We start from the raw sequence: 24485 nt of genomic DNA, 5'->3' as shown, positions 1-24485 counted from the left end.
ACCCCAGTGTTCTACAGTGAGAGACGTGTACCGTTCTGTACCCCAGTGTTATACAGTGACAGGCGTGTACCGTTCTGTATCCCAGTGTTATACAGTGAGAGACGTGTACCGTTCTGTACCCCAGTGTTATACAGTGAGAGACGTGTACCGTTCTGTATCCCAGTGTTATACAGTGACAGACGTGTACCGTTCTGTACCCCAGTGTTATACAGTGACAGACGTGTACCATTCTGTATCCCAGTGTTCTACAGTGACAGACACGTACCGTTCTTTATCCCAGTGTTATACAGTGACAGACGCGTACCGTTCTGTACCCCAGTGTTGTATAGTGAAAGAAGTGTACCGTTCTGTACCCCAGTGTTATACAGTGACAAACGTGTACCGTTCTGTAACCCAGTGTTATACAGTGACAGATGTGTACCGTTAAGTATCCCAGTGTTATACAGTGACAGACGTGTACCGTTCTGTAACCCAGTGTTATACAGTAAGAGACATGTACCGTTCTGTATCCCAGTGTTATGCAGTGACAGACGTGTACCGTTCTGTATCCCAGTGTTATACGGTGACAGACGTGTACCGCTCTGTACCGCAGTGTTATACAGTGACAGACGTGTACCGTTCTGTATCCCAGTGTTATTCAGTGTCAGACGTGCACCGTTCTGTATCCCAGTGTTATACAGTGAGAGACGTGTACCATTCTGTATCCCAGTGTTATACAGTGAGCGACGTGTACCGATCTGTTCCCCAGTGTTATACAGTGACAGACGTGTCCCGTTCTGTATCCCAGTGTTATACAGTGACTGACGTGTACCGCTCTGTACCCCAGTGTTATACAGTGACAGACGTGTACCGTTCTGTATCCCAGTGTTATACAGTGACAGACGTGTACCGTTCTGTACCCCAGTGTTATACAGTGACAGACGTGTCCCGTTCTGTATCCCAGTGTTATACAGTGACTGACGTGTACCGCTCTGTACCCCAGTGTTATACAGTGACAGACGTGTTCCGTTCTGTACCCCAGTATTATACAGTGACAGACGTGTTCCGTTCTGTACCCCAGTATTATACAGTGACAGACGTGTACCGTTCTGTACTGCAGTGTTATACAGTGGCAGACGTGTACCGTTCTGTACCACAGTGTTATACAGTGACAGACGTGTTCCGTTCTGTACCCCAGTATTATACAGTGACAGACGTCTACCGTTCTGTACCGCAGTGTTATACAGTGGCAGACGTGTACCGTTCTGTATCCCAGTGTTATACAGTGGCAGACGTGTACCGTTCTGTACCCCAGTGTTATACAGTGACAGGCGTGTACCGTTCTGTATCCCAGTGTTATACAGGGACAGACGTGTACCGTTCTGTAACCCAGTGTTATACAGTGACAGACGTGTACCGTTCTGTATCCCAGTGTTATACAGTGACAGACGTGTACCGTTCTGTATCCCAGTGTTACACAGGAACAGACGTGTACCGTTCTGTACCCCAGTGTTATACAGGGACAGACGTGTACCGTTCTGTATCCCAGTGTTATACAGTGACAGACGTGTACCGTTCTGTATCCCAGTGTTATACAGTGACAGACGTGTACCGTTCTGTACCCCAGTGTTATACAGTGACAGACGTGTACCGTTCTGTATCCCAGTGTTATACAGTGACAGACGTGTACCTTTCTGTATCCCAGTGTTATTCAGTGACAGACGTGTACCGTTCTGTACCCCAGTGTTATACAGTGACAGACGTGTACCGTTCTGTATCCCAGTGTTATACAGTGACAGACGTGTACCGTTCTGTACCCCAGTGTTATACAGTGACAGACGCGTACCGTTCTGTATCCCAGTGTTATACAGTGACAGACGTGTACCGATCTGTGTCCCAGTGTTATACAGTGACAGGCGTGTACCGTTCTGTATCCCAGTGTTATACAGGAACAGACGTGTACCGTTCTGTACCACAGTGTTATACAGTGACAGACGCGTACCGTTCTGTATCCCAGTGTTATACAGTGACAGACGTGTACCGATCTGTATCCCAGTGTTATACAGTGACAGGCGTGTACCGTTCTGTATCCCAGTGTTATACAGGAACAGACGTGTACCGTTCTGTACCCCAGTGTTATACAGTGACAGACGTGTACCGTTCTGTACCCCAGTGTTATACAGTGACAGACGTGTACCGTTCTGTATCCCAGTGTTATACAGTGACAGACGTGGACCGATCTGTATCCCAGTGTTATACAGTGACAGACGTGTACCGTTCTGTTTCCCAGTGTTATACAATGACAGACGTGTACCGTTCTGTATCCCAGTGTTATACAGTGACAGACGTGTACCGTTCTGTATCCCAGTGTTATAGAGTGACAGACGTGTACCGTTCTGTATCCCAGTGTTATACAGTGACAGACGTGTACCGTTCTGTATCCCAGCGTTATACAGTGACAGACGTGTACCGTTCTGTATCCCAGTGTTATACAGTGACAGACGTGTACCGTTCTGTATCCCAGTGTTATACAGTGAGAGACGTGTACCGTTCTGTACCCCAGTGTTATACAGTGAGAGACGTGTACCGTTCTGTACCCCAGTGTTATACAGTGACAGGCGTGTACCGTTCTGTATCCCAGTGTTATACAGTGACAGACGCGTACCGTTCTGTATCCCAGTGTTATACAGTGACAGATGTGTACCGTTCTGTATCCCAGTGTTATACAGTGACAGACGTGTACCGTTCTGTATCCCAGTGTTATACAGTGAGAGACGTGTACCGTTCTGTACCCCAGTGTTATACAGTGAGAGACGTGTACCGTTCTGTACCCCAGTGTTATACAGTGACAGGCGTGTACCGTTCTGTATCCCAGTGTTATACAGTGACAGACGCGTACCGTTCTGTATCCCAGTGTTATACAGTGAGAGACGTGTACCGTTCTGTACCCCAGTGTTATACAGTGAGAGACGTGTACCGTTCTGTACCCCAGTGTTATACAGTGAGAGACGTGTACCGTTCTGTATCCCAATGTTATACAGGAACAGACGTGTACAGTTCTGTACCCCAGTGTTATACAGTGACAGACGTGTACCGTTCTGTGTCCCAGTGTTATACAGTGACAGACGTGTACCGTTCTGTATCCCAGTGTTATACAGTGAGAGACGTGTACCGTTCTGTACCCCAGTGTTCTACAGTGAGAGACGTGTACCGTTCTGTACCCCAGTGTTATACAGTGACAGGCGTGTACCGTTCTGTATCCCAGTGTTATACAGTGAGAGACGCGTACCGTTCTGTATCCCAGTGTTATACAGTGAGAGACGTGTACCGTTCTGTACCCCAGTGTTATACAGTGAGAGACGTGTACCGTTCTGTATCCCAGTGTTATACAGGAACAGACGTGTACCGTTCTGTACCCCAGTGTTATACAGTGACAGACGCGTACCGTTCTGAATCCCAGTGTTATACAGTGACAGACGTGTACCGTTCTGTATCCCAGTGTTATACAGTGACAGACGTGTACCGTTCTGTATCCCAGTGTTATACAGTGAGAGACGTGTACCGTTCTGTACCCCAGGGTTATACAGTGAGAGACGTGTACCGTTCTGTACCCCAGTGTTATACAGCGACAGGCGTGTACCGTTCTGTACCCCAGTGTTATACAGTGACAGACGTGTACCGTTCTGTATCCCAGTGTCATACAGTGACAGGCGTGTACCTTTCTGTATCCCAGTGTTATACAGTGACAGACGTGTACCGTTCTGTGTCCCAGTGTTATACAGTGACAGACGTGTACCGTTCTGTATCCCAGTGTTATACAGTGAGAGACGTGTACCGTTCTGTACCCCAGTGTTCTACAGTGAGAGACGTGTACCGTTCTGTACCCCAGTGTTATACAGTGACAGGCGTGTACCGTTCTGTATCCCAGTGTTATACAGTGAGAGACGTGTACCGTTCTGTACCCCAGTGTTATACAGTGAGAGACGTGTACCGTTCTGTATCCCAGTGTTATACAGTGACAGACGTGTACCGTTCTGTACCCCAGTGTTATACAGTGACAGACGTGTACCATTCTGTATCCCAGTGTTCTACAGTGACAGACACGTACCGTTCTTTATCCCAGTGTTATACAGTGACAGACGCGTACCGTTCTGTACCCCAGTGTTGTATAGTGAAAGAAGTGTACCGTTCTGTACCCCAGTGTTATACAGTGACAAACGTGTACCGTTCTGTAACCCAGTGTTATACAGTGACAGATGTGTACCGTTCTGTATCCCAGTGTTATACAGTGACAGACGTGTACCGTTCTGTACCCCAGTGTTATACAGTAAGAGACATGTACCGTTCTGTATCCCAGTGTTATGCAGTGACAGACGTGTACCGTTCTGTATCCCAGTGTTATACGGTGACAGACGTGTACCGCTCTGTACCGCAGTGTTATACAGTGACAAACGTGTACCGTTCTGTATCCCAGTGTTATTCAGTGTCTGACGTGCACCGTTCTGTATCCCAGTGTTATACAGTGAGAGACGTGTACCATTCTGTATCCCAGTGTTATACAGTGAGCGACGTGTACCGTTCTGTACCCCAGTGTTATACAGTGACAGACGTGTCCCGTTCTGTATCCCAGTGTTATACAGTGACTGACGTGTACCGCTCTGTACCCCAGTGTTATACAGTGACAGACGTGTACCGTTCTGTATCCCAGTGTTATACAGTGACAGACGTGTACCGTTCTGTACCACAGTGTTATACAGTGACAGACGTGTTCCGTTCTGTACCCCAGTATTATACAGTGACAGACGTGTTCCGTTCTGTACCCCAGTATTATACAGTGACAGACGTGTACCGTTCTGTACTGCAGTGTTATACAGTGGCAGACGTGTACCGTTCTGTACCACAGTGTTATACAGTGACAGACGTGTTCCGTTCTGTACCCCAGTATTATACAGTGACAGACGTGTACCGTTCTGTACCGCAGTGTTATACAGTGGCAGACGTGTACCGTTCTGTATCCCAGTGTTATACAGTGGCAGACGTGTACCGTTCTGTACCCCAGTGTTATACAGTGACAGGCGTGTACCGTTCTGTATCCCAGTGTTATACAGGGACAGACGTGTACCGTTCTGTAACCCAGTGTTATACAGTGACAGACGTGTACCGTTCTGTATCCCAGTGTTATACAGTGACAGACGTGTACCGTTCTGTATCCCAGTGTTACACAGGAACAGACGTGTACCGTTCTGTACCCCAGTGTTATACAGGGACAGACGTGTACCGTTCTGTATCCCAGTGTTATACAGTGACAGACGTGTACCGTTCTGTATCCCAGTGTTATACAGTGACAGACGTGTACCGTTCTGTACCCCAGTGTTATACAGTGACAGACGTGTACCGTTCTGTATCCCAGTGTTATACAGTGACAGACGTGTACCTTTCTGTATCCCAGTGTTATTCAGTGACAGACGTGTACCGTTCTGTACCCCAGTGTTATACAGTGACAGACGTGTACCGTTCTGTATCCCAGTGTTATACAGTGACAGACGTGTACCGTTCTGTATCCCAGTGTTATTCAGTGACAGACGTGTACCGTTCTGTATCCCAGTGTTATACAGTGACAGACGTGTACCGTTCTGTGCCCCAGTGTTAGACAGTGACAGACGTGTACCGTTCTGTACCCCAGTGTTATACAGTGACAGACGTGTACCGTTCTATATCCCAGTGTTATACAGGGACAGACGTGTACCGTTCTGTATCCCAGTGTTATACAGTGACAGACGTGTACCGTTCTGTATCCCAGTGTTATACAGTGACAGACGTGTACCGTTCTGTATCCCAATGTTATACAGTGACAGACGTGTACCGTTCTGTATCCAAGTGTTATACAGTGACAGACGTGTACCGTTCTGTATCCCAGTGTTATACAGTGACAGACGTGTACCGTTCTGTACCCCAGTGTTAAACAGTGACAGACGTGTACCGTTCTGTATCCCAGTGTTATACAGTGAGAGACGTGTACCGTTCTGTACCCCAGGGTTATACAGTGAGAGACGTGTACCGTTCTGTACCCCAGTGTTATACAGCGACAGGCGTGTACCGTTCTGTACCCCAGTGTTATACAGTGAAATACGTGTACCGTTCTGTATCCCAGTGTCATACAGTGACAGGCGTGTACCTTTCTGTATCCCAGTGTTATACAGTGACAGACGTGTACCGTTCTGTGTCCCAGTGTTATACAGTGACAGACGTGTACCGTTCTGTATCCCAGTGTTATACAGTGAGAGACGTATACCGTTCTGTACCCCAGTGTTCTACAGTGAGAGACGTGTACCGTTCTGTACCCCAGTGTTATACAGTGACAGGCGTGTACCGTTCTGTATCCCAGTGTTATACAGTGAGAGACGTGTACCGTTCTGTACCCCAGTGTTATACAGTGAGAGACGTGTACCGTTCTGTATCCCAGTGTTATACAGTGACAGACGTGTACCGTTCTGTACCCCAGTGTTATACAGTGACAGACGTGTACCATTCTGTATCCCAGTGTTCTACAGTGACAGACACGTACCGTTCTTTATCCCAGTGTTATACAGTGACAGACGCGTACCGTTCTGTACCCCAGTGTTGTATAGTGAAAGAAGTGTACCGTTCTGTACCCCAGTGTTATACAGTGACAAACGTGTACCGTTCTGTAACCCAGTGTTATACAGTGACAGATGTGTACCGTTCTGTATCCCAGTGTTATACAGTGACAGACGTGTACCGTTCTGTACCCCAGTGTTATACAGTAAGAGACATGTACCGTTCTGTATCCCAGTGTTATGCAGTGACAGACGTGTACCGTTCTGTATCCCAGTGTTATACGGTGACAGACGTGTACCGTTCTGTACCGCAGTGTTATACAGTGACAGACGTGTACCGTTCTGTATCCCAGTGTTATACAGTGTCAGACGTGCACCGTTCTGTATCCCAGTGTTATACAGTGAGAGACGTGTACCATTCTGTATCCCAGTGTTATACAGTGAGCGACGTGTACCGTTCTGTACCCCAGTGTTATACAGTGACAGACGTGTCCCGTTCTGTATCCCAGTGTTATACAGTGACTGACGTGTACCGCTCTGTACCCCAGTGTTATACAGTGACAGACGTGTACCGTTCTGTATCCCAGTGTTATACAGTGACAGACGTGTACCGTTCTGTACCACAGTGTTATACAGTGACAGACGTGTTCCGTTCTGTACCCCAGTATTATACAGTGACAGACGTGTTCCGTTCTGTACCCCAGTATTATACAGTGACAGACGTGTACCGTTCTGTACTGCAGTGTTATACAGTGGCAGACGTGTACCGTTCAGTACCACAGTGTTATACAGTGACAGACGTGTTCCGTTCTGTACCCCAGTATTATACAGTGACAGTCGTGTACCGTTCTGTACCGCAGTGTTATACAGTGGCAGACGTGTACCGTTCTGTATCCCAGTGTTATACAGTGGCAGACGTGTACCGTTCTGTACCCCAGTGTTATACAGTGACAGGCGTGTACCGTTCTGTATCCCAGTGTTATACAGGGACAGACGTGTACCGTTCTGTAACCCAGTGTTATACAGTGACAGACGTGTACCGTTCTGTAACCCAGTGTTATACAGTGACAGACGTGTACCGTTCTGTATCCCAGTGTTACACAGGAACAGACGTGTACCGTTCTGTACCCCAGTGTTATACAGGGACAGACGTGTACCGTTCTGTATCCCAGTGTTATACAGTGACAGACGTGTACCGTTCTGTATCCCAGTGTTATACAGTGACAGACGTGTACCGTTCTGTACCCCAGTGTTATACAGTGACAGACGTGTACCGTTCTGTATCCCAGTGTTATACAGTGACAGACGTGTACCTTTCTGTATCCCAGTGTTATTCAGTGACAGACGTGTACCGTTCTGTACCCCAGTGTTATACAGTGACAGACGTGTACCGTTCTGTATCCCAGTGTTATACAGTGACAGACGTGTACCGATCTGTATCCCAGTGTTATTCAGTGACAGACGTGTACCGTTCTGTATCCCAGTGTTATATAGTGACAGACGTGTACCGTTCTGTACCCCAGTGTTAGACAGTGACAGACGTGTACCGTTCTGTACCCCAGTGTTATACAGTGACAGACGTGTACCGTTCTATATCCCAGTGTTATACAGGGACAGACGTGTACCGTTCTGTATCCCAGTGTTATACAGTGACAGACGTGTACCGTTCTGTATCCCAGTGTTATACAGTGACAGACGTGTACCGTTCTGTATCCCAATGTTATACAGTGACAGACGTGTACCGTTCTGTATCCAAGTGTTATACAGTGACAGACGTGTACCGTTCTGTATCCCAGTGTTATACAGTGACAGACGTGTACCGTTCTGTACCCCAGTGTTAAACAGTGACAGACGTGTTCCGTTCTGTACCCCAGTGATATACAGTGACAGACGTGTACCGTTCTGTACCCCAGTGTTATACAGTGACAGACGTGTACCGTTCTGTATCCCAGTGTTATACAGTGAGAGACGTGTACCGTTCTGTACCCCAGTGTTATACAGTGACAGACGTGTACCGCTCTGTATCCCAGTGTTATACAGTGACAGACGTGTACCGTTCTGTATCCCAGTGTTATACAGTGAGAGACATGTACCGTTCTGTACCCCAGTGTTATACAGTGAAAGACGTGTACCGTTCTGTACCCCAGTGTTATACAGTGACAGACGTGTACCGTTCTGCATCCCAATGTTATACAATGACAGACGTGTACCGCTCTGTACCCCAGTGTTATACAGTGACAGACGTGTACCGATCTGTATCCCAGTGTTATAAAGTGACAGGCGTGCACCGTTCTGTATCCCAGTGTTATACAGGGACAGACGTGTACCGTTCTGTATCCCAGTGTTATACAGTGACAGACGTGTACCGTTCTGTATCCCAGTGTTATACAGTGACAGACGTGTACCGTTCTGTATCCCAATGTTATACAGTGACAGACGTGTACCGTTCTGTATCCAAGTGTTATACAGTGACAGACGTGTACCGTTCTGTATCCCAGTGTTATACAGTGACAGACGTGTACCGTTCTGTACCCCAGTGTTAAACAGTGACAGACGTGTTCCGTTCTGTACCCCAGTGATATACAGTGACAGACGTGTACCGTTCTGTACCCCAGTGTTATACAGTGACAGACGTGTACCGTTCTGTATCCCAGTGTTATACAGTGAGAGACGTGTACCGTTCTGTACCCCAGTGTTATACAGTGACAGACGTGTACCGCTCTGTATCCCAGTGTTATACAGTGACAGACGTGTACCGTTCTGTATCCCAGTGTTATACAGTGAGAGACATGTACCGTTCTGTACCCCAGTGTTATACAGTGAAAGACGTGTACCGTTCTGTACCCCAGTGTTATACAGTGACAGACGTGTACCGTTCTGCATCCCAGTGTTATACAATGACAGACGTGTACCGCTCTGTACCCCAGTGTTATACAGTGACAGACGTGTACCGATCTGTATCCCAGTGTTATACAGTGACAGGCGTGCACCGTTCTGTATCCCAGTGTTATACAGGAACAGACGTGTACCGTTCTGTACCCCAGTGTTATACAGTGACAGACGCGTACCGTTCTGTATCCCAGTGTAATACAGTCACAGACGTGTACCGTTCTGTATCCCAGTGTTATACAGTGAGCGACGGGTACCGTTCTGTATCCCAGTGTAATACAGTGACAGACGTGTACCGTTCTGTATCCCAGTGTTATACAGTGAGCGACGGGTACCGTTCTGTACCCCAGTGTTATACAGTGACAGACGCGTACCGTTCTGTATCCCAGTGTTATACAGTGTGAGACGTGTACCGTTCTGTGCCCCAGTGTTAGACAGTGACAGACGTGTACCGTTCTGTATCCCAGTGTTATACAGTGAAAGACGTGTACCGTTCTGTGCCCCAGTGTTAGACAGTGACAGACGTGTACCGTTCTGTACCCCAGTGTTATACAGTGACAGACGTGTACCGTTCTATATCCCAGTGTTATACAGGGACAGGCGTGTACCGTTCTGTATCCCAGTGTTATACAGTGACAGACGTGTACCGTTCTGTATCCCAGTGTTATACAGTGACAGACGTGTACCGTTCTGTATCCCAGTGTTATACAGTGACAGACGTGTACCGTTCTGTATCCCAGTGTTATACAGTGACAGACGTGTACCGTTCTGTACCCCTGTGTTATACAGTGACAGACGTGTACCGTTCTGTACCCCAGTGTTATACAGTGACAAACGTGTACCGTTCTGTACCCCAGTGTTGTACAGTGACAGACGTGTACCGTTCTGTACCCCAGTGTTATACAGTGACAGACGTGTACCGATCAGTATCCCAGTGTTATACAGTGACAGGCGTGTACCGTTCTGTATCCCAGTGTTATACAGTGACAGACGTGTACCGTTCTGTATCCCAGTGTTATACAGTGAGAGACCTGTACCGTTCTGTACCCCAGTGTTATACAGTGAGAGACGTGTACCGTTCTGTACCCCAGTGTTATACAGCGAGAGATGTGTACCGATCTGTATCCCAGTGTTATACAGGAACAGACGTGTACCGTTCTGTATCCCAGTGTTATACAGTGTCAGACGTGCACCGTTCTGTATCCCAGTGTTATACAGTGAGAGACGTGTACCGTTCTGTATCCCAGTGTTATACAGTGAGCGACGTGTACCGTTCTGTACCCCAGTGTTATACAGTGACAGACGTGTCCCGTTCTGTATCCCAGTGTTATACAGTGACAGACGTGTACCGTTCTGTACCCCAGTGTTATACAGTGACAGACGTGTACCGTTCTGTATCCCAGTGTTATACAGTGACAGACGTGTACCGTTCTGTACCACAGTGTTATACAGTGACAGACGTGTTCCGTTCTGTACCCCAGTATTATACAGTGACAGACGTGTACCGTTCTGTACTGCAGTGTTATACAGTGGCAGACGTGTACCGTTCTGTATCCCAGTGTTATACAGTGACAGACGTGTACCGTTCTGTACCACAGTGTTATACAGTGACAGACGTGTTCCGTTCTGTACCCCAGTATTATACAGTGACAGACGTGTACCGTTCTGTACCGCAGTGTTATACAGTGGCAGACGTGTACCGTTCTGTATCCCAGTGTTATACAGTGGCAGACGTGTACCGTTCTGTACCCCAGTGTTATACAGTGACAGGCGTGTACCGTTCTGTATCCCAGTGTTATACAGGGACAGACGTGTACCGTTCTGTAACCCAGTGTTATACAGTGACAGACGTGTACCGTTCTGTATCCCAGTGTTATACAGTGACAGACGTGTACCGTTCTGTATCCCAGTGTTACACAGGAACAGACGTGCACCGTTCTGTACCCCAGTGTTATACAGGGACAGACGTGTACCGTTCTGTATCCCAGTGTTATACAGTGACAGACGTGTACCGTTCTGTATCCCAGTGTTATACAGTGACAGACGTGCACCGTTCTGTACCCCAGTGTTATACAATGACAGACGTGTACCGTTCTGTATCCCAGTGTTATACAGTGACAGATGTGTACCTTTCTGTATCCCAGTGTTATACAGTGACAGACGTGTACCGTTCTGTACCCCAGTGTTATACAGTGACAGACGTGTACCGTTCTGTATCCCAGTGTTATACAGTGACAGACGTGTACCGTTCTGTATCCCAGTGTTATTCAGTGACAGACGTGTACCGTTCTGTATCCCAGTGTTATACAGTGACAGACGTGTACCGTTCTGTGCCCCAGTGTTAGACAGTGACAGACGTGTACCGTTCTGTACCCCAGTGTTATACAGTGACAGACGTGTACCGTTCTATATCCCAGTGTTATACAGGGACAGACGTGTACCGTTCTGTATCCCAGTGTTATACAGTGACAGACGTGTACCGTTCTGTATCCCAGTGTTATACAGTGACAGACGTGTACCGTTCTGTATCCCAGTGTTATACAGTGACAGACGTGTACCGTTCTGTATCCCAGTGTTATACAGTGACAGATGTGTACCGTTCTGTATCCCAGTGTTATACAGTGACAGACGTGTACCGTTCTGTATCCAAGTGTTATACAGTCACAGACGTGTACCGTTCTGTATCCCAGTGTTATACAGTGAGCGACGGGTACCGTTCTGTACCCCAGTGTTATACAGTGACAGACGCGTACCGTTCTGTATCCCAGTGTAATACAGTGACAGACGTGTACCGTTCTGTATCCCAGTGTTATACAGTGAGCAACGGGTACCGTTCTGTACCCCAGTGTTATACAGTGACAGACGCGTACCGTTCTGTATCCCAGTGTTATACAGTGAGAGACGTGTACCGTTCTGTGCCCCAGTGTTAGACAGTGACAGACGTGTACCGTTCTGTATCCCAGTGTTATACAGTGAAAGACGTGTACCGTTCTGTGCCCCAGTGTTAGACAGTGACAGACGTGTACCGTTCTGTACCCCAGTGTTTAACAGTGACAGACGTGTACCGTTCTATATCCCAGTGTTATACAGGGACAGGCGTGTACCGTTCTGTATCCCAGTGTTATACAGTGACAGACGTGTACCGTTCTGTATCCCAGTGTTATACAGTGACAGACGTGTACCGTTCTGTATCCCAGTGTTATACAGTGACAGACGTGTACCGTTCTGTATCCCAGTGTTATACAGTGACAGACGTGTACCGTTCTGTACCCCTGTGTTATACAGTGACAGACGTGTACCGTTCTGTACCCCAGTGTTATACAGTGACAAACGTGTACCGTTATGTACCCCAGTGTTATACAGTGACAGACGTGTACCGTTCTGTACCCCAGTGTTATACAGTGACAGACGTGTACCGATCAGTATCCCAGTGTTATACAGTGACAGGCGTGTACCGTTCTGTATCCCAGTGTTATACAGTGACAGACGTGTACCGTTCTGTATCCCAGTGTTATACAGTGAGAGACGTGTACCGTTCTGTACCCCAGTGTTATACAGTGTGAGACGTGTACCGTTCTGTACCCCAGTGTTATACAGCGAGAGATGTGTACCGATCTGTATCCCAGTGTTATACAGGAACAGACGTGTACAGTTCTGTACCCCAGTGTTATACAGTGACAAACGTGTACCGTACTGTATCCCAGTGTTATACAGTGACAGACGTGTACCGTTCTGTATCGCAGTGTTATACAGTGACAGACGTGTACCGTTCTGTACCCCAGTGTTGTACAGTGACAGAAGTGTACCGTTCTGTACCCCAGTGTTATACAGTGACAGACGTGTACTGTTCTGTACCACAGTGTTATACAGTGACAGACGTGTACCGTTCTGTACCCCAGTGTTGAACAGTGACAGAAGTGTACCGTTCTGTACCCCAGTGTTATACAGTGACAGACGTGTACCGTTCTGTACCCAGTGTTATACAGTGAGAGACATGTACCGTTCTGTATCCCAGTGTTGTACAGTGACAGAAGTGTACCGTTCTGTGTCCCAGTGTTATACAGTGACAGACGTGTACCGTTCTGTAACCCAGTGTTATACAGTGAGAGACATGTACCGTTCTGTATCCCAGTGTTATACAGTGACAGACGTGTACCGTTCTGTATCCCAGTGTTATACGGTGACAGACGCGTACCGTTCTGTACCCCAGTGTTATACAGTGACAGACGTGTACCGTTCTGTATCCCAGTGTTATACAGTGACAGACGTGGACCGATCTGTACCACAGTGTTATGCAGTGACAGACGTGTACCGTTCTGTACCCCAGTGTTATACAGTGAAAGACGTGTACCGTTCTGTACCCCAGTGTTGTACAGTGACCGAAGTGTACCGTTCTGTACCCAAGTGTTGTACAGTGACAGAAGTGTACCGTTCTGTACCCCCGTGTTATACAGTGACAGGCGTGTACCGTTCTGTACCACAGTGTTATACAGTGACAGACGTGGCCCGTTCTGTATCCCAGTGTTATACAGTGACAGACGTGTACCGTTCTGTACCCCAGTGTTGTACAGTGACAGAAGTGTACCGTTCTGTACCCCAGTGTTATACAGTGACAGACGTGTACCGTTCTGTACCACAGTGTTATACAGTGACAGACGTGTACCGTTCTGTACCCCAGTGTTGAACAGTGACAGAAGTGTACCGTTCTGTACCCCAGTGTTATACAGTGGCAGACGTGTACCGTTCTGTATCCCAGTGTTATACAGTGACAGACGTGTACCGTTCTGTATCCCAGTGTTATACAGTGACAGACGTGTACCGTTCTGTATCCCAGTGTTATACAGTGAGAGACATGTACCGTTCTGTATCCCAGGGTTGTACAGTGACAGAAGTGTACCATTCTGTGTCCCAGTGTTATACAGTGACAGACGTGTACCGTTCTGTATCCCAATGTTATACAGTGAGAGACATGTACCGTTCTGTACCCCAGTGTTATACAGTGACAGACGTGTACCGTTCTGTATCCCAGTGTTATACAGTGACAGACGTGTACCGTTCTGTACCGCAGTGTTATACAGTGAGAGACGTGTACCGTTCTGTATCCCAGTGTTATACAGTGAGCGACGTGTACCGTTCTGTATCCCAGTGTTATACAGTGACAGACGTGTACCGTTCTGTATCCCAGTGTTATACGGTGACAGACGCGTACCGTTCTGTACCCCAGTGTTATACAGTGACAGACGTGTACCGTTCTGTATCCCAGTGTTATACAGTGACAGACGTGTACCGTTCTGTATCCCAGTGTTATACAGTGACAGACGTGGACCGATCTGTACCACAGTGTTATGCAGTGACAGACGTGTACCGTTCTGTACCCCAGTGTTATACAGTGAAAGACGTGTACCGTTCTGTACCCCAGTGTTGTACAGTGACCGAAGTGTACCGTTCTGTACCCAAGTGTTATACAGTGACAGACGTGTACCGTTCTGTACCGCAGTGTTATACAGTGACAGACGTGCACCGTTCTGTATCCCAGTGTTATACAGTGACAGACGTGTACCGTTCGGTATCCCAGTGTTCTACAGTGAAAGACGTGTACCGTTCTGTATCCCAGTGTTATACAGTGACAGACGTGTACCGTTCTGTATCCAAGTGTTATACAGTGACAGACGTGTACCGATCTGTATCCCAGTGTGATACAGTGACAGACGTGTACCGTTCTGTACCCCAGTGTTATACAGTGACAGACGTGTACCGTTCTGTATCCCAGTGTTACACAGGAACAGACGTGTACCGTTCTGTACTCCAGTGTTATACAGGGACAGACGTGTACCGTTCTGTATCCCAGTGTTATACAGTGACAGACGTGTACCGTTCTGTATCCCAGTGTTATACAGTGACAGACGTGTACCGTTCTGTATCCCAGTGTTATACAGTGACAGACGTGTACCGTTCTGTATCCCAGTGTTATACAGTGACAGACGTGTACCGTTCTGTACCCCAGTGTTATACAGTGACAGACGTGTACCGTTCTGTATCCCAGTGTTATACAGTGACAGACGTGTACCTTTCTGTATCCCAGTGTTATACAGTGACAGACGTGTACCGTTCTGTACCCCAGTGTTATACAGTGACAGACGTGTACCGTTCTGTATCCCAGTGTTATACAGTGACAGACGTGTACCGTTCTGTGCCCCAGTGTTAGACAGTGACAGACGTGTACCGTTCTGTACCCCAGTGTTATACAGTGACAGACGTGTACCGTTCTATATCCCAGTGTTATACAGGGACAGACGTGTACCGTTCTGTATCCCAGTGTTATACAGTGACAGACGTGTACCGTTCTGTATCCCAGTGTTATACAGTGACAGACGTGTACCGTTCTGTATCCCAGTGTTATACAGTGACAGACGTGTACCGTTCTGTATCCAAGTGTTATACAGTGACAGACGTGTACCGTTCTGTATCCCAGTGTTATACAGTGACAGACGTGTACCGTTCTGTACCCCAGTGTTAAACAGTGACAGACGTGTTCCGTTCTGTACCCCAGTGATATACAGTGACAGACGTGTACCGTTCTGTACCCCAGTGTTATACAGTGACAGACGTGTACCGTTCTGTATCCCAGTGTTATACAGTGAGAGACATGTACCGTTCTGTACCCCAATGATATACAGTGAAAGACGTGTACCGTTCTGTACCCCAGTGTTATACAGTGACAGACGTGTACCGTTATGCATCCCAGAGTTATACAATGACAGACGTGTACCGTTCTGTACCCCAGTGTTATACAGTGACAGACGTGTACCGATCTGTATCCCAGTGTTATACAGTGACAGACGTGTACCGTTCTGTATCCCAGTGTTATACAGTGACAGACGTGTACCGTTCTGTACCCCAGTGTTAAACAGTGACAGACGTGTTCCGTTCTGTACCCCAGTGATATACAGTGACAGACGTGTACCGTTCTGTACCCCAGTGTTATACAGTGACAGACGTGTACCGTTCTGTATCCCAGTGTTATACAGTGAGAGACATGTACCGTTCTGTACCCCAATGATATACAGTGAAAGACGTGTACCGTTCTGTACCCCAGTGTTATACAGTGACAGACGTGTACCGTTATGCATCCCAGAGTTATACAATGACAGACGTGTACCGTTCTGTACCCCAGTGTTATACAGTGACAGACGTGTACCGATCTGTATCCCAGTGTTATACAGTGACAGGCGTGTACCGTTCTGTATCCCAGTGTTATACAGGAACAGATGTGTACCGTTCTGTACCCCAGTGTTAAACAGTGACAGACGCGTACCGTTCTGTATCCCAGTGTAATACAGTCACAGACGTGTACCGTTCTGTATCCCAGTGTTATACAGTGAGCGACGCGTACCGTTCTGTACCCCAGTGTTATACAGTGACAGACGCGTACCGTTCTGTATCCCAGTGTAATACAGTGACAGACGTGTACCGTTCTGTATCCCAGTGTTATACAGTGAGCGACGGGTACCGTTCTGTACCCCAGTGTTATACAGTGACAGACGCGTACCGTTCTGTATCCCAGTGTTGTACAGTGAGAGACGTGTACCGTTCTGTGCCCCAGTGTTAGACAGTGACAGGTGTGTACCGTTCTGTATCCCAGTGTTATACAGTGACAGACGTGTACCGTTCTATATCCCAGTGTTATACAGAGACAGGCGTGTACCGTTCTGTATCCCAGTGTTATACAGTGACAGACGTGTACCGTTCTGTATCCCAGTGTTATACAGTGACAGACGTGTACCGTTCTGTCTCCCAGTGTTATACAGTGACAGACGTGTACCGTTCTGTATCCCAGTGTTATACAGTGACAGACGTGTACCGTTCTGTACCCCTGCATTAAACAGTGACAAACGTGTATCGTTCTGTACCCCAGTGTTATACAGTGACAGACGTATACCGTTCTGTACCCCAGTGTTATACAGTGACAGACGTGTACCGATCAGTATCCCAGTGTTATACAGTGACAGACGTGTACCGTTCTGTATCCCAGTGTTATACAGTGACAGACGTGTACCGTTCTGTATCCCAGTGTTATACAGTGACAGACGTGTACCTTTCTGTATCCCAGTGTTATACAGTGACAGACGTGTACCGTTCTGTACCCCAGTGTTATACAGTGACAGACGTGTACCGTTCTGTATCCCAGTGTTATACAGGGACAGACGTGTACCGTTCTGTATCCCAGTGTTATTCAGTGACAGACGTGTACCGTTCTGTATCCCAGTGTTGTACAGTGACAGACGTGTACCGTTCTGTACCGCAGTGTTATACAGTGACAGACGTGTACCGTTCTGTATCCCAGTGTTATACAGTGACAGACGTGTACCGTTCTGTGCCCCAGTGTTAGACAGTGACAGACGTGTACCGTTCTGTACCCCAGTGTTATACAGTGACAGACGTGTACCGTTCTATATCCCAGTGTTATACAGGGACAGACGTGTACCGTTCTGTATCCCAGTGTTATACAGTGACAGACGTGTACCGTTCTGTATCCCAGTGTTATACAGTGACAGACGTGTACCGTTCTGTATCCCAGTGTTATACAGTGACAGACGTGTACCGTTCTGTATCCAAGTGTTATACAGTGACAGACGTGTACCGTTCTGTATCCCAGTGTTATACAGTGACAGACGTGTACCGTTCTGTACCCCAGTGTTAAACAGTGACAGACGTGTTCCGTTCTGTACCCCAGTGATATACAGTGACAGACGTGTACCGTTCTGTACCCCAGTGTTATACAGTGACAGACGTGTACCGTTCTGTATCCCAGTGTTATACAGTGAGAGACATGTACCGTTCTGTACCCCAGTGTTATACAGTGAAAGACGTGTACCGTTCTGTATCCCAGTGTTATACAGTGACAGACGTGTACCGTTCTGCATCCCAGTGTTATACAATGACAGACGTGTACCGTTCTGTACCCCAGTGTTATACAGTAACAGACGTGTACCGATCTGTATCCCAGTGTTATACAGTGACAGGCGTGTACCGTTCTGTATCCCAGTGTTATACAGGAACAGATGTGTACCGTTCTGTACCCCAGTGTTAAACAGTGACAGACGCGTACCGTTCTGTATCCCAGTGTAATACAGTCACAGACGTGTACCGTTCTGTATCCCAGTGTTATATAGTGAGCGACGCGTACCGTTCTGTACCCCAGTGTTATACAGTGACAGACGCGTACCGTTCTGTATCCCAGTGTAATACAGTGACAGACGTGTACCGTTCTGTATCCCAGTGTTATACAGTGAGCGACGGGTACCGTTCTGTACCCCAGTGTTATACAGTGACAGACGCGTACCGTTCTGTATCCCAGTGTTGTACAGTGAGAGACGTGTACCGTTCTGTGCCCCAGTGTTAGACAGTGACAGGTGTGTACCGTTCTGTATCCCAGTGTTATACAGTGAGAGACGTGTACCGTTGTGTGCCCCAGTGTTAGACAGTGACAGACGTGAACCATTCTGTACCCCAGTGTTATACAGTGACAGACGTGTACCGTTCTATATCCCAGTGTTATACAGAGACAGGCGTGTACCGTTCTGTATCCCAGTGTTATACAGTGACAGACGTGTACCGTTCTGTATCCCAGTGTTATACAGTGACAGACGTGTATCGTTCTGTCTCCCAGTGTTATACAGTGACAGACGTGTACCGTTCTGTATCCCAGTGTTATACAGTGACAGACGTGTACCGTTCTGTACCCCTGTGTTAAACAGTGACAAACGTGTATCGTTCTGTACCCCAGTGTTATACAGTGACAGACGTATACCGATCTGTACCCCAGTGTTATACAGTGACAGACGTGTACCGATCAGTATCCCAGTGTTATACAGTGACAGGCGTGAACCGTTCTGTATCCCCGTGTTATACAGGAACAGACGTGTACCGTTCTGTATCCCAGTGTTATACAGTGACAGACGCGTACCGTTCTGTATCCCAGTGTTATACAGTGACAGACGTGTACCGTTCTGTATCCCAGTGTTAAACAGTGACAGACGTGTACCGTTCTGTATCCAAGTGTTATACAGTGACAGACGTGTACCGTTCTGTACCCCAGTGTTATACAGTGAGAGACGTGTACCGTTCTGTACCCCAGTGCTATACAGTGAGAGATGTGTGCCGATCTGTATCCCAGTGTTATACAGGAACAGACGTGTACAGTTCTGTACCCCAGTGTTATACAGTGACAGACGTGTACCGTTCTGTATCCCAGTGTTATACAGTGACAGACGTGTACCGTCCTGTATCGCAGTGTTATACAGTGACAGACGTGTACCGTTCTGTATCCCAGTGTTATACAGTGACAGACGTGTACCGTTCTGTATCCCAGTGTTATACAGTGACAGACGTGTACCGTTCTGTACCCCAGTGTTATACAGTGACAGACGTGGACCGATCTGTACCACAGTGTTATACAGTGACAGACACGTACCGTTCTGTACCCCAGTGTTATACATTGTCAGACGTGTACCGTTCTGTACCGCAGTGTTATACAGTGAGAGACGTGTACCGTTCAGTATCCCAGTGTTATACAGTGAGCGACGTGTACCGTTCTGTACTCCAGTGTTATACAGAGACAGACGTGTGCCGATCTGTATCCCAGTGTTATAGAGTGACAGGCGTGCACCGTTCTGTATCCCAGTGTTATACAGGAACAGACGTGTACCGTTCTGTACCCCAGTGTTATACAGTGACAGACGCGTACCGTTCTGTATCCCAGTGTAATACAGTCACAGACACGTACCGTTCTGTACCCCAGTGTTATACAGTGAGGGACGTGTACCGTTCTGTATCCCAGTGTTATACAGTGAGCGACGTGTACCGTTCTGTACCCCAGTGTTATACAGTGACAGACGTGTCCCGTTCTGTATCCCAGTGTTATACAGTGACAGACGTGTACCGTTCTGTACCGCAGTGTTATACAGTGACAGACGTGCACCGTTCTGTATCCCAGTGTTATACAGTGACAGACGTGTACCGTTCGGTATCCCAGTGTTCTACAGTGAAAGACGTGTACCGTTCTGTATCCCAGAGTTATACAGTGACAGACGTGTACCGTTCTGTATCCAAGTGTTATACAGTGACAGACGTGTACCGATCTGTATCCCAGTGTGATACAGTGACAGACGTGTACCGTTCTGTACCCCAGTGTTATACAGTGACAGACGTGTACCGTTCTGTATCCCAGTGTTACACAGGAACAGACGTGTACCGTTCTGTACCCCAGTGTTATACAGGGACAGACGTGTACCGTTCTGTATCCCAGTGTTATACAGGGACAGACGTGTACCGTTCTGTATCCCAGTGTTATACAGTGACAGACGTGTACCGTTCTGTACCCCAGTGTTATACAGTGACAGACGTGTACCGTTCTGTATCCCAGTGTTATACAGTGACAGACGTGTACCTTTCTGTATCCCAGTGTTATACAGTGACAGACGTGTACCGTTCTGTACCCCAGTGTTATACAGTGACAGACGTGTACCGTTCTGTATCCCAGTGTTATACAGTGACAGACGTGTACCGTTCTGTATCCCAGTGTTATTCAGTGACAGACGTGTACCGTTCTGTATCCCAGTGTTGTACAGTGACAGACGTGTACCGTTCTGTACCGCAGTGTTATACAGTGACAGACGTGTACCGTTCTGTATCCCAGTGTTATACAGTGACAGACGTGTACCGTTCTGTGCCCCAGTGTTAGACAGTGACAGACGTGTACCGTTCTGTACCCCAGTGTTATACAGTGACAGACGTGTACCGTTCTATATCCCAGTGTTATACAGGGACAGACATGTACCGTTCTGTATCCCAGTGTTATACAGTGACAGACGTGTACCGTTCTGTATCCCAGTGTTATACAGTGACAGCCGTGTACCGTTCTGTGCCCCAGTGTTAGACAGTGACAGACGTGTACCGTTCTGTACCCCAGTGTTATACAGTGACAGACGTGTACCGTTCTATATCCCAGTGTTATACAGGGACAGATGTGTACCGTTCTGTATCCCAGTGTTATACAGTGTCAGACGTGTACCGTTCTGTATCCCAGTGTTATACAGTGACAGACGTGTACCGTTCTGTATCCTAGTGTTATACAGTGACAGACGTGTACCGTTCTGTATCCAAGTGTTATACAGTGACAGACGTGTACCGTTCTGTATCCCAGTGTTATACAGTGACAGACGTGTACCGTTCTGTACCCCAGTGTTAAACAGTGACAGACGTGTTCCGTTCTGTACCCCAGTGATATACAGTGACAGACGTGTACCGTTCTGTGCCCCAGTGTTATACAGTGACAGACGTGTACCGTTCTGTATCCCAGTGTTATACAGTGAGAGACATGTACCGTTCTGTATCCCAGTGTTGTACAGTGACAGAAGTGTACCGTTCTGTGTCCCAGTGTTATACAGTGACAGACGTGTACCGTTCTGTAACCCAGTGTTATACAGTGAGAGACATGTACCGTTCTGTATCCCAGTGTTATACAGTGACAGACGTGTACCGTTCTGTATCCCAGTGTTATACGGTGACAGACGCGTACCGTTCTGTACCCCAGTGTTATACAGTGACAGACGTGTACCGTTCTGTATCCCAGTGTTATACAGTGACAGACGTGGACCGATCTGTACCACAGTGTTATGCAGTGACAGACGTGTACCGTTCTGTACCCCAGTGTTATACAGTGAAAGACGTGTACCGTTCTGTACCCCAGTGTTGTACAGTGACCGAAGTGTACCGTTCTGTACCCAAGTGTTGTACAGTGACAGAAGTGTACCGTTCTGTACCCCCGTGTTATACAGTGACAGGCGTGTACCGTTCTGTACCACAGTGTTATACAGTGACAGACGTGGCCCGTTCTGTATCCCAGTGTTATACAGTGACAGACGTGTACCGTTCTGTACCCCAGTGTTGTACAGTGACAGAAGTGTACCGTTCTGTACCCCAGTGTTATACAGTGACAGACGTGTACCGTTCTGTACCACAGTGTTATACAGTGACAGACGTGTACCGTTCTGTACCCCAGTGTTGAACAGTGACAGAAGTGTACCGTTCTGTACCCCAGTGTTATACAGTGGCAGACGTGTACCGTTCTGTATCCCAGTGTTATACAGTGACAGACGTGTACCGTTCTGTATCCCAGTGTTATACAGTGACAGACGTGTACCGTTCTGTATCCCAGTGTTATACAGTGAGAGACATGTACCGTTCTGTATCCCAGGGTTGTACAGTGACAGAAGTGTACCATTCTGTGTCCCAGTGTTATACAGTGACAGACGTGTACCGTTCTGTATCCCAATCTTATACAGTGAGAGACATGTACCGTTCTGTACCCCAGTGTTATACAGTGACAGACGTGTACCGTTCTGTATCCCAGTGTTATACAGTGACAGACGTGTACCGTTCTGTACCGCAGTGTTATACAGTGAGAGACGTGTACCGTTCTGTATCCCAGTGTTATACAGTGAGCGACGTGTACCGTTCTGTATCCCAGTGTTATACAGTGACAGACGTGTACCGTTCTGTATCCCAGTGTTATACGGTGACAGACGCGTACCGTTCTGTACCCCAGTGTTATACAGTGACAGACGTGTACCGTTCTGTATCCCAGTGTTATACAGTGACAGACGTGTACCGTTCTGTATCCCAGTGTTATACAGTGACAGACGTGGACCGATCTGTACCACAGTGTTATGCAGTGACAGACGTGTACCGTTCTGTACCCCAGTGTTATACAGTGAAAGACGTGTACCGTTCTGTACCCCAGTGTTGTACAGTGACCGAAGTGTACCGTTCTGTACCCAAGTGTTATACAGTGACAGACGTGTACCGTTCTGTACCGCAGTGTTATACAGTGACAGACGTGCACCGTTCTGTACCACAGTGTTATACAGTGACAGACGTGTACCGTTCTGTACCCCAGTGTTGAACAGTGACAGAAGTGTACCGTTCTGTACCCCAGTGTTATACAGTGGCAGACGTGTACCGTTCTGTATCCCAGTGTTATACAGTGACAGACGTGTACCGTTCTGTATCCCAGTGTTATACAGTGACAGACGTGTACCGTTCTGTATCCCAGTGTTATACAGTGAGAGACATGTACCGTTCTGTATCCCAGGGTTGTACAGTGACAGAAGTGTACCATTCTGTGTCCCAGTGTTATACAGTGACAGACGTGTACCGTTCTGTATCCCAATCTTATACAGTGAGAGACATGTACCGTTCTGTACCCCAGTGTTATACAGTGACAGACGTGTACCGTTCTGTATCCCAGTGTTATACAGTGACAGACGTGTACCGTTCTGTACCGCAGTGTTATACAGTGAGAGACGTGTACCGTTCTGTATCCCAGTGTTATACAGTGAGCGACGTGTACCGTTCTGTATCCCAGTGTTATACAGTGACAGACGTGTACCGTTCTGTATCCCAGTGTTATACGGTGACAGACGCGTACCGTTCTGTACCCCAGTGTTATACAGTGACAGACGTGTACCGTTCTGTATCCCAGTGTTATACAGTGACAGACGTGTACCGTTCTGTATCCCAGTGTTATACAGTGACAGACGTGGACCGATCTGTACCACAGTGTTATGCAGTGACAGACGTGTACCGTTCTGTACCCCAGTGTTATACAGTGAAAGACGTGTACCGTTCTGTACCCCAGTGTTGTACAGTGACCGAAGTGTACCGTTCTGTACCCAAGTGTTATACAGTGACAGACGTGTACCGTTCTGTACCGCAGTGTTATACAGTGACAGACGTGCACCGTTCTGTATCCCAGTGTTATACAGTGACAGACGTGTACCGTTCGGTATCCCAGTGTTCTACAGTGAAAGACGTGTACCGTTCTGTATCCCAGTGTTATACAGTGACAGACGTGTACCGTTCTGTATCCAAGTGTTATACAGTGACAGACGTGTACCGATCTGTATCCCAGTGTGATACAGTGACAGACGTGTACCGTTCTGTACCCCAGTGTTATACAGTGACAGACGTGTACCG

The sequence above is a fragment of the Scyliorhinus torazame genome, chromosome 4 (genome assembly GCF_047496885.1).
Source record: "Scyliorhinus torazame isolate Kashiwa2021f chromosome 4, sScyTor2.1, whole genome shotgun sequence".
In the NCBI taxonomy this organism is placed as follows: domain Eukaryota; kingdom Metazoa; phylum Chordata; class Chondrichthyes; order Carcharhiniformes; family Scyliorhinidae; genus Scyliorhinus; species Scyliorhinus torazame.
This window is presented reverse-complemented; position numbering follows the sequence as displayed.